This window comes from Eucalyptus grandis, chromosome 8, assembly GCF_016545825.1.
Source record: "Eucalyptus grandis isolate ANBG69807.140 chromosome 8, ASM1654582v1, whole genome shotgun sequence".
NCBI lineage: Eukaryota > Viridiplantae > Streptophyta > Magnoliopsida > Myrtales > Myrtaceae > Eucalyptus > Eucalyptus grandis.
The window spans coordinates 46,981,150-46,992,937 of record NC_052619.1 but is presented as its reverse complement, the minus strand read 5'-3'; positions in this window follow the sequence as shown (position 1 = coordinate 46,992,937).

Genomic DNA, 11,788 nt, shown 5'->3' with positions numbered 1-11,788 from the left:
CGGGTGTGGAGATCAGTCATCTTATATGGCACAAATGGTGCTAAAATGGACAAATTTTTTAAAAATTAATATTTCTTTTTGAATTATTTATTTATTTATTTATTATGTTCTTTTCCTCTTTTTTTTTTTTTTTTTTTTTTTTTTTCTCTTAGGTCGGTGAGGTTAGAGTTCAACCCTCTCTTGGTCTAGGCGAGGGCATCATTGCCTTGAGCAGCCACAAGTGAGGGTGTCAGCCCTCCGTGACCCTTGTCAGCCAAAAGGCGAGGTTTGCTGGCCCTTACTTGTGGCCAATGAGACAAGATCGCTCTCGCCCAAACCAAATGAGGGTTGCTTGGTAGCTTCGCTAGCCTAGGGTTAGAAAAGAAAAATAAAAATAATAATAATTTTGAAAATATTAAAATATTATAAAAAATTCTTTACATTACGTCGGATGTGCCATATAGGATAATTAGCATCCATGTCAGCAGTTTTTGACCAAAATTAGCTGGATGGATTAAATTGGCAAAACATGAAAATATTATGATTCAATTGGTAAAATTGAAAAATTTAGGACTGAATTAACAAAAGTGTGTAATAAATTTATGACTTTTTTGGACAATTTTGCCGTCAAAATGTGATAGCCGTCTTGGTCTTTCTCCCTTGATACGCCGCTTTAATGTTTTTAAAGATCTTTAGAAGCGGTCTCCAATAGCAGAATCCGGGGATGTCACGATTGATGTGAATTTTCGCCATTTTTTCAATGTAGTACAATTTATTTGTTCTAAATAGAATGAGTTTAGGCAACTATCAAACCATATGACCGGGTGCAACATGATCATGCGAAAAACTTCAGCAAATTCCAGACAGTAGTCAATACGGGGCAAAAGCCAAATAGAGACCACGCAACCAACGAGGAGGAATGTGTCAAGTATACCCAATCAACAGAAGTCAACTCAAAATGCCCTAACTTGCCTGGTCATTGGTTTAACCTTCTTAGTACATGGTCTATTCTCTCGTTTTCGTGCGGATTTTCTCAGGAAATGTTTAGTTCGTTTGTTGAAGCGTCATGTCGGTGCTTTCAGACTTTCCAGGAAAAAAAAAAGAGGAGAAAAAGAGTGGGTTACCGATCCATGTCTCGGCCTAGCTAGTTGGTATATTAGAGGATGATGTTTAGTCAAGCATCACTTTCGTCTATATTCTTTGCAAGTTGAATTTAAAAAGTGGTAGATTTTGTCTAACTATTCAACGTTTCGAAAAAGATTAAATGGAAGAAATGAGCGTGAGGCATAAGGTCAAAGAAAAACGCTCGACTTGAAGATTAATCGAGTTGATAGAAACTTGACACCACAGCCGTAGAAAAAGTGATACCAAATTCATGTCGTGATGAAGGTAACTTTTTTGGAGTAGATTTAATTATTGGACAGGTCCGCACCTTTTAGGCTCAAATTTTGCACGACTTTTCCTAGGTTAGACGGGCCTAAACTTTCGAGCTTAATTACGTACCAGGGCTTGCTCAAAGGCAGGGGTAGGCTGAGCCCATCCACATTAGAGAATAAGGACACACAAATGTCATAATTTTTGTATAACGTTCACTTGATGAGTCATAACTTTATTTTTATCACTTGAGTTCCATGACTTTCATACAACGATCACTTAATGTGTCATAAATTTGTTTTTGATTACTTAAGTGCCATATAATTTTTCATTCGGTTACTTTGAGTATCATGACTTTTTAAAAAAGTTCACCACAAGTGTCATATCATATCAGGTTTTAAACACTCGGGTGAACATTTTTTTTAAAGTTACGACACTTAAGTAATCGATATAAAGTTACAACATTTTAGTGAATATTTTTAAGAAGTCATGACATTCGAGTGATAAAAAAAAAAGGTTATGACCATACACAAGTTATGACATTTGTGGTGTATTTTTCTTCACACATTAGTAACATGCATTTTTGTCCATAACTTCAGTAGAATAATACTTGAAAAATGAAAATTTAGTCATATGTAATCACCTATAGTAGGCAAAATAAATCTGGCGGGCAAATTGAGATAGGGGTTTTAAACCCAAAAAATTTGGCAAAGATTAGGGGCCAACCATAGGTGGGACTCCCCCCCTAGCCTATTATCATTCCGTTGACAAAGTTTTTAGAACGAGGAAAATCGTAATGTCAATAGTTGCATTTATAACTCAATTCAACTTTCAAAACCCCTTTTCATATTACTGTTCCTGGTCCATTCTGTTGAAAACACGCTAGGCACGTGGAAATGATTCATCAGAACCGGGGACCAAATGGTGTGGCAATCCTTCATAATTCCATGTGGAACCAAACAACTGAAAAGACTCTACGTGTTAATATTGTTCATGACTTTTCTTCTTGTAACAACTTGTCTTCTTTTCTTTGAGAAGCCGTTGTCAATGTCTAATGCATTTTTATAGGCCAATTTCGATTTTCGAAAAATAAACGAGAAGTTTTCAGGAATCAAACATAAATGAGTATTTTGGTCAAATTAGGGCGCGTTTGGTAACGTTTCTGTTAAAAAATTGTTTCAGGGAATAGAAATAGAAAAATTATTTCTGTTCCGAGGAACAATTTTTGAACAAAAGAACGTGTTTGGTAACCGTATAAAATTTATGTTTTTGGAATAGAAAAAGAACAGAAACACGTTTGGTAAACTTGTATAATTTTTTGTTTTTTTTTTAAATTTTTTAAATTTTGTTTTAAATTTTGTTTTCCTTTTGTTTTCTTTTTTTCTTCCTTTTGGCCGCTTGCCGGCCTCGGCCATGGCGGCAACCGGCCGACAAGGGCTAGCGGCCTCACCTAGCCACGGCAAGGGTTGCCGGCCGGTGTGAGGTCGGCCTCACCATAGGGCCGGTGACACTTCGGTGAGGTCGCCAGCCCTTGATGGCCGATCGCCGATCATGGTTGAGGTCGGCGATCGGCCAAAGAAAAAAGAAAAAGGAGGAAAAAAAGTGTTTCTCGGAATTGTTCCCAATAACAAGAGATAAGTTTTTTCTACTTTTTATTTATGTTTCAAATTTGTTCCCGAAAACAAAAAAAATAGATTTTTTTTTCCCTGGAACAAAAGTATAAACAAATGTGTTTCTGTTCTTTTTTTGTTTTCTGAAATAAAAGAACAAAAATTTGTATTCCAGGAAATAGAAACATATTAAAACAAACAAGGCCTTAGACTCTTTCATGTTTACCAATAGTAAGTACAAAAAACATCAAAAATGCGTCGGAGTGCTCACAACTTTATCATTTTGCATCCTTTATGTTTTAAAATTACTACTTTGCGCTATTATGCGAAAGTGAATTAACTAAAATACACTTAATAGAAAAAGATCCTCAAAGCACCCACATATTTAAGCTGTGTTTGTTTAGGTTTTTGGAGAAAGTTTTTAGAGAAATGAAAAGGGTTTTAGGTTAAAAAAATGTAAATAGTATTTAATAAAGTGTATTGAGAAGCAATTTTGGTTTAAATGTTGTTTGAAACAAACTACACTTGAAAATGATTTTGCTAAAAAAAATTTAGCTTCTATGGACCTTCCTTGAACTAAAAGATTTTAGAGGGCTTTTGGAAATGCAATTGCATATTCAAAAAAGCTCTTTAAAAAATTTGTCAAACACCAGTTGCATTTGTTAGGGGTCTTTTGTCACGGACCCTGATACTCCTATGAACCTCAAGTTGAGTTTGCCATTATCCTCCGTTGCTCTGAGCAGCAGGGGGTTGCTTTTAGCATTGCCTAGCCTCCTTTCTCTCTAGAGGGCTCTCTCTAAGTGCCCTTGCGCGCGCTTGCGTGCACGCACAACACATGTTTTGATGACCTTGATCCGTGGTCCATGGTCAACCATGATCCGAGGTTGCAACGGGCTCGATAAGCCCCCGGCAAGGTTGGCTAGAGAGAGAGAGAGAGATGTATGAGAGGTCTTGCACTATGATGTGTTTGTAACTCATGCATTTGAAAGCACGTGATCTAAAATTTCGGCATATCAAAATTGTGCGGGATAATTTTCAAAAAGTAACTAATATGTAGGAAAAGAATGAATGTCGTACATATTATTATTATTATTATTATTATTATTATTATTATTATTATTATTATTATTATTATTATTATTATTATTATTATTATTATTATTATTATTATTATTATTATTATTATTATTTATTATATTTACCCAACACCTTATGGACTGTTACAACATCTAGTTTTACAACTACAATTGATCAATCGTATTATTGCAAACTCTTTAACTTTTTTTTTTTAAAAAAATTAATTCATTTTGAGATAATGACATAAATGATTCATGAACTTTAACCCAATATGTAATGTAATGCCTAGACTTTACATGGGTTGAATGTAGCCCAACATTGAAATTTTCTTATAGTCCGTGGACTAAATTGAATATGTACTGAAAGTTTAGGGATCATAATAAACAATTAAAAGTTCATAGACGATATTATATGCAATGCTTAAGTTCATGGGCTGCACTAAATAAATTTGGAGTTTGAGGATCATATCATATATTAGATCAAAGTTTATAATCTATTTGTGTCATTTATCTATTTTGCTTTAAGAAATGATAGAAAAAGATTTCAATCATTCATCATGCATCATGCGAAGAAAGTTGGAAATTTATATGCACACCGATATGACCACTAACGTGGCTTTAAGAAGTCCTACGCTAAGAAAACCCTTGAAACACTTAATTTGAGGAAAAAAATGACGCAAATGATTTCAGAACTTTAATAGGCAATGTAGTCCTTAAATTTGTAATTTGATCAATGTAATCCATGAATTATGGTTTAATGAGCAATATGATTCTAGAACTTTTAGTTTATTCGACGTGGCTCTTAAATGTTGGTCTAATTTCGATATAGTTTATGAACTTTAAAACACTTTCATATGTTTTAGGGATTACGTTGAACATTTACTAATAATTCATGAATCATATTAAACAAATTAAAGTTTAGGACGACATTACTCATTGTGTTAAAATTTAAGGATTATATTACACAAATTATAAGTTCAGTGACCATTTAGGCTATTATCCCTCATCTTTCTTCGTAAGGGACTAGAGTGACCTAATTACACTAATCACTCTTAGACTTTGCTCAAGGCCGACATAAATGATATCATAATAGTTTGTACTTATCTTATAATTTATAACTGAAACTCCTTGTGTCCTCACTTTATATTTCTTCCCACGTTTACTTTCAGCATGGAACTAATGATGCTTAATAGTGTAGTGTGACATGTCTTCAACTTATCATTTGCTAAGTAACTATCCACTACTTACCCACTTCTTTTGACTTCCATTTACCGTTCTTTTTTTCACACATAATCAAACAACTTGCACATAGCATATATGCTTAAAAAATTAGTAATGCATTTTTCTTAATTATTGGGGGATGAAGGGATGGAAACTTGGTTAACAAAAAACATATGGAACACCCTCCAAACTCCCTAATTGTCAATTTTAGATGTTTCACCCGTGTAGACATCTTTGTGAAAAAAAAATGTGTACAATTGATGGGAATCAAACATATGATTGATTTTTAAATAAATCTAGAATTGCTTTCAATAGTGGTTGTCCATAGAATTTGAAGGGGAATATGGCTCAAGAACTACGTGTCCCGATTATAGAGAAGACCGGGAAGTACCTTGGAATACCATCCGACTGGGTCAGTCCAAGAAAGACATGTTCACTTGGATTTTGGCTAGAATTAATATGAAGATGGAAGGATGGAAAGAAATATTTCTCTCAAAAGCAGATAAAGAAATATTGATAAAGAGTGTAGTGCAAGCTATTCTCCAATATGCCATGTCGATATTCAAGATACCAAATTCTATTTGTAATGCTATAGAGAGGAGAGTTGCATCATTTTGGTGGAAACAAAGCGATGTCTAAAGTAGAATGCACTGGAAAAAATGGGAAGTGATGAAACTTCGGAAAGATGAAGGAGGCTTAGGCTTCAAAGATTTGCAAACCTTAAATAGAGCCATGTTGGGTAAACAAGCTTGGAGATTACATCAGAATCCTTCAGCACTGTGGAGTCAAATTCTTAGAGGCATATACTTCCCGAATGGGGAATTTTGGAAAGCCAAAAGAGGACTTCGACCTTCTTGGGGTTGGCAAAGTATCTTAACCGGGAGAGAAGTTATTGAGCTGGAAGTTAGATGGGTAGTAGGGGATGGCAAAACTATAAAAATCTGAGAGGACAAGTGGTTACCCTCTAGCATAATTGGGGGTCATGAGCCGCACAAAGTGGCAGAATTGATAAATGCTAACACAAGAAAGTGGAAAGAGCAAACTTTGCAGAATCTCTTTTCGGAAAAAGTTGTTGAGGAGATATTAGCAACCCCCATTAGTCCCTCCCTCAAGGCGTACACCCTATACTGGACAATAAACAAAACTGGAAGCTATACAGTTAAGAGTGGCTACAACAATGAGCAATCCAAGTTCTTCAAGGTAGCTACAAATACAACATCAACCTCATTCCAGCCACCAAGACAACTATGGATGAAAGTATGGAATATCCGAACCCCCCCTCCCCCCAAAATACGAATCTTCCTTTGGAGCATATGTCAAGACGCCCTACCAACAAGTGAAAAAATTACAAGAGAAGAGTCTTACTAGACCCAATATGCCCGCTTTGCTCCAAGTACCCTGAGATGATTGAACACTTGCTCTTCTCATGCGGCTGTACAGGAGGAATATGGTCGGACCAAGCTTTGAAGAGTTTTAACAACCTGCAAAACGTCCCCAGAGTAGACAAGTGGTTATTGGATCTCTTTGAGGACAATAGCCGAACCCAAAGGACAGCAGCCAAAAGCTCAACTGCAGCAGAGGAAGTCGCAACAATCCTCTAGTTCATGTGGAAGGCGAGGAACAACATGGTATTCCGAGGACAACAGTCGATTCCCACACCCATACTAGAAGAGGCGAGAGCTCAAGCCATCACCTACCTTAGATGGAACCCACAGAACAATAGATCAAAAGCCAGATCTAGTGTGGCACCCCTTGACGGCTCCCGATCCGATTTGGGGTCGCCACAGTTCGCTTATCATTCACTTTTCCTAATAACATGTCACTCTGATACCATTTCAATTGCAGCGGGTCCATACAACCTGGGGATTTACATCTTTTAGATCGGTCCCTTGTGCAATTCATATACGGAAGCACATCCAACAACTCCTTTCCCTATATTCAGAAAACGATGCACACCTACTAAACATCTTATATAAGTTAAAGCCGAACACGTTTATTTACATAGAGCAGATGGACATCTTTAGTCAGTACATCAAAATGCCGTAGTCTTCTATACTCGACTACACTTCAAAGGATGACCGACATCTTCTACAACAGTCGAATACTTAAAGTCCATTGATCAGTGTCGGCATCCAAAAATTTCCTCCCTTTGCTATCCTCCTCCTTAGAATCATAACCAACCACTTGATTCATGTACTGGTAGCAGTGGCAGCAGATGTATCTTTTCTAGTCTGAAATGTTATTCCCCAAAAGGGGTGAGTACAACCACTCAGCATGTAAAGGAATCCAATAACCACTCAATGCATTACACAAATCATACATGCATTGCAGGCGTTACTTACCTTGAAGCCAGGCGTATACTATCATGCATCATCACCACAATCATAACACATACATGTGTATCATCATGTCATACTCATATCATCATCATCATGGCATCATCATATCACACACGTCATCATCATCATGACATCATCATATCACACACGTCATCATCATCATGACATCATCATATCACACACGTCATCATCATCATGACATCATCATATCACACACGTCATCATCATCATGACATCATCATATCACACATGTCATCATCATCATGACATCATCATACCATACACATATATGCATGTTATCATGCCATATCATATATCATCATCATATCACATCATACATCATCATCATCATCATCATCATGCATATCATCATGCCATGGGTGATCATCACCATATCACATCATACATCATCATCATCATGCATATCATCATGCCATGAGTGATCATCACCATATCACATCATACATCATCATCATCATCATGCATATCATCATGCCATGAGTGATCATCACCATATCACATCATATCATATCATACATGGTTTAATTTCCACTTTTAACTTTCAATTTGATCACCACATCACCCTTTCTCGGATCATCAATTTCATCTCATATTTTACACTCGCATCCCATGCGAGAAAACCTCCGGCATTTAGCCATTCCAGGCCACTGGGCATTCGGCCCTCCACATTTCGGGCATCTCGCATCCCAACTGGCATCACGAGGCATTCCCCTCGGGCAGAGACCTCCGACAGGGCTTCCGGCATTTACACTCCCTGGCCGGGCATCCCGCACCCTAATCCTGGTATTGCGAGGCATTCCCCTCGGGTAAAGACCTCCGACAGGGCTTCCGGAATTATGTACCGACATACCACCAGGCCTCCCCTGGAATTACGTACCGTATACCACCGGGCATCCCGACACTCCCGGGGAATCTCCAGAATTACGCCACTAGGCCACCGGGCATCATCATCCACCACAACAATCTCCTCATTTAACATTATTCATGTTCACCAATTTCGGTCTTAATTTAGCATGGCATATGATGTATTGGCAAATCAACAATCATGTTCAGCATTTGAATTCACACATGCATCTTAATGCATACATCCAGACCTCATCACACATACTACATGGTGCAATAAAATTCATGGAATTTATGCCAATTAAAATAATCCATTTATCACGCCCCTTTTTTATTTTTATTTTTATTTTTATTTAAATTCCAGCTTGTGCCATTTTCAAAAATATTAAATTTAATTATTTATATAATCTCAAAAATCATAAAAATTAAGGCAAGTGATAAACAAGACAATAGGATGATGATTTCATGTAAAATACATGGCTAAATAAAATTTCACATAATTCCATAAATCACACAAAACAGCATATGTTTTTCGGATGAAATCAGTATGCACAGTTTCCGAAGAAATTCGATTAAAATATTCATACGACCTCAAAAAATTACTAAATTTTACCGAGTTATAGCCAAGACATTTTCGTACATCTTTCATGAAGAACTCCAAGCCAGATTCTTTTTATATTGATTTCTACAGTCTCACGAAGCTTCTGGATCCATTACCGCATCGTCCAGTGCATGCTTCTCCGAAATACTGGGTTTTCACCTACCTATTCTCTTTCGTTTCCTCTGAAATTTGGATATGTTATACATCAAGATTTCCTATACAAGTTTCATGAAGAGATCTAAGTCAAATAACCAGAGTATAATCGTCATTTAAGTCCATGAAGTCTCTGGTGTCCCGAAATACATCTCCAGAATTACCGTCTTCAAGATCTAGTCGATTTACTAGGCTATACTTGTTAATTTCACTTCAAATTTGAGTATGTTGTATTTTAAGATGTCCCCTACAACTTTCATGAAGAGATCGAAGAAAGATTCTTAGCAAAAATCAACATGCAACCACACATCCAACAAGAGGTCAGTAAAATCTTTCCAGATCTGAGGTTTCCGTAGGATGAGAGTTTAACCCCTCAAATCTCCATAATTTTCCACGAAATTTCAGTATGTTTTAGTTCAAGATGTTAGCTACAACTTTAATGAATAAATAGAAGCCAAAATCGGACTCTAAACATGCATGCAAGCTCACACAACATTCTGACTCACACTGTTCGAGCAAAAACAGCCATACCATTCAAGAATAAACCACCCATACTTCGGTTTTTCTCACCTAAACACCCAAAAATTCAACATGCAAGTAACATACACACATGCAAGAGCAGCTAGAGGACTCCCACTTGCCTCTAGACCAGACGGACGACGGCACAAGGGCAGCAAACGGGCGGCGACAGGCGGACAGCTCCTTCTCTCGGCTTCCCTTCTCTCTCGCCACTCCCTCTCTCTCGCAACCTCCTCTCTCTCCCTTTGGCCGAATTCTCCACCAGCCACTCTCTCTCTCTGCTCTCTCTCTTTTTTGGTTGCTTATATACTTGCATGTATTCTTATTTTGCATGGGGGACAAGTGTAATTGTGGAGGAAGACAAGTGTCCACCATGCTTCACCTCCTTCATGCCACTTGTCCGATTACATGCAAGGTTGATGGGCCTTCTTCTTGGGCCTATCTTGGGCCAGCTTGGTCGACCACTTCATGGCTCTATGGGCCGGGCCTCTTGGCCCACTTTAGGCCAATACACTTGGGCCTAAAGTCCAAGCTTAAATGGCCCAAGTTAATTTTAATAGTACATTTTAATCCTCATTTAAATAAATACCTATTTGCATAATAAATGGCCAAAAGACTTTGTGACATTAATCCATAAAAATCAAATCTATAAAGTGCATAGTCAAGAACAAAGTCTTCTTTATCAAATTGTCCTATAGCACCAACCTTGATCATCCATTAACATTTTCTACTTAAATAAATACCTAACTTGCAAAAATAATAATGCCATTAAACTTATAGTCACAAATCCACAAATTCCAATTTATGATGCACATGGCCAATGATAGAATTTTCTTTCCTATCACCTAATTATCCATTAAAAGCTTGGCCATAAATCTTATTGCAAATTATGGATTAAATGGCCATAAAATAACTTGATGGTACTTCCATCACCTATTCATAGACTTTAATGTAACTAGAAGTCGTTAAGAATTTTGGGATGCCACATCTAGAAAGGAAGAATAAAGTGGATGGCCCCAACAAACTCAAACCTGAAGCTAAACGTGGACGCATCTTGGGTGGGGAGCGAAATCCCGAGCTTGATTGTTGGGATCTTGAGAAACTTGTGCGGAATGGTGGAGGGAGGATTCACGTGTGAGATCCAAGCTGCAACCCCTCTTCAAGCTAAAACCCTAGTCTTTGTAAAAGGTCTGAACTCTCTGAAGCAAATCCAAGAGGCTCACGTGTGGGTAAGTCAGGAGAAAGGAATAGATTTTGTTTGTGAAAGTGACAACTTGACGGTAGTGGAGAGCATAATGGGCCGGGAAGAAGCACCTTGGGCCGTGAGGAACATAATCAATGAAGGAAAAAGAATTCTAGCCCAATTCAGTCAAGCAAAGACGAATCATTGCCCCTGGGAAGGAAATTGAGTCGCCGATTGGATAGCAAAAGCACATCAAATCAAAAAACTCCCTCTTAACTAGGCGTCTTCCCATGCCTAGCCTCTTAGGGATATTTTATGTTCGGAAGTATGTTTACCTTTGTCTTGTAATTATCGTATGAAGGAATGAGAGAAATCACCCGTTTTCGACTTTAAAAAAAAAAAACATATGATCGATTTGGACATATGATATCTAGTTCTTGCACCGGAAATTCCCAACAATCCGATACTTATGCGAATCCAAATGACAAGGGAGAAATGAAAGCTTTCAAAGAGAATGAATCGCTCTCACAACAAAACTATAGGCTGCTCTTTTCCTTTCGTTTTTGGTTGAAAATCCTCTTTTCTCACAAATAACAAGTAAGCAAAGAGAGCACAAATTTCTAATAGGCTATGAAGTTGGCTAAGTCTCAAAGCCAAATCATGTGTGGCAATCGTGAGTTCGAGGCTTGACGGTGGGATGCTGTGGCACAACCGTTGAGGTCACTCGTGCTCGTCCAAATCTTGGCGAGGCCAACAAAGCCTTAGATTGTTCCTTTTGATGGTGACCACCCCTACTTAAAAAGAGAATCTAAATTCTCTATTTAAGTTAAGAAAGAACTTAAAAGACTCATTAGGACTTAGTATTAAGT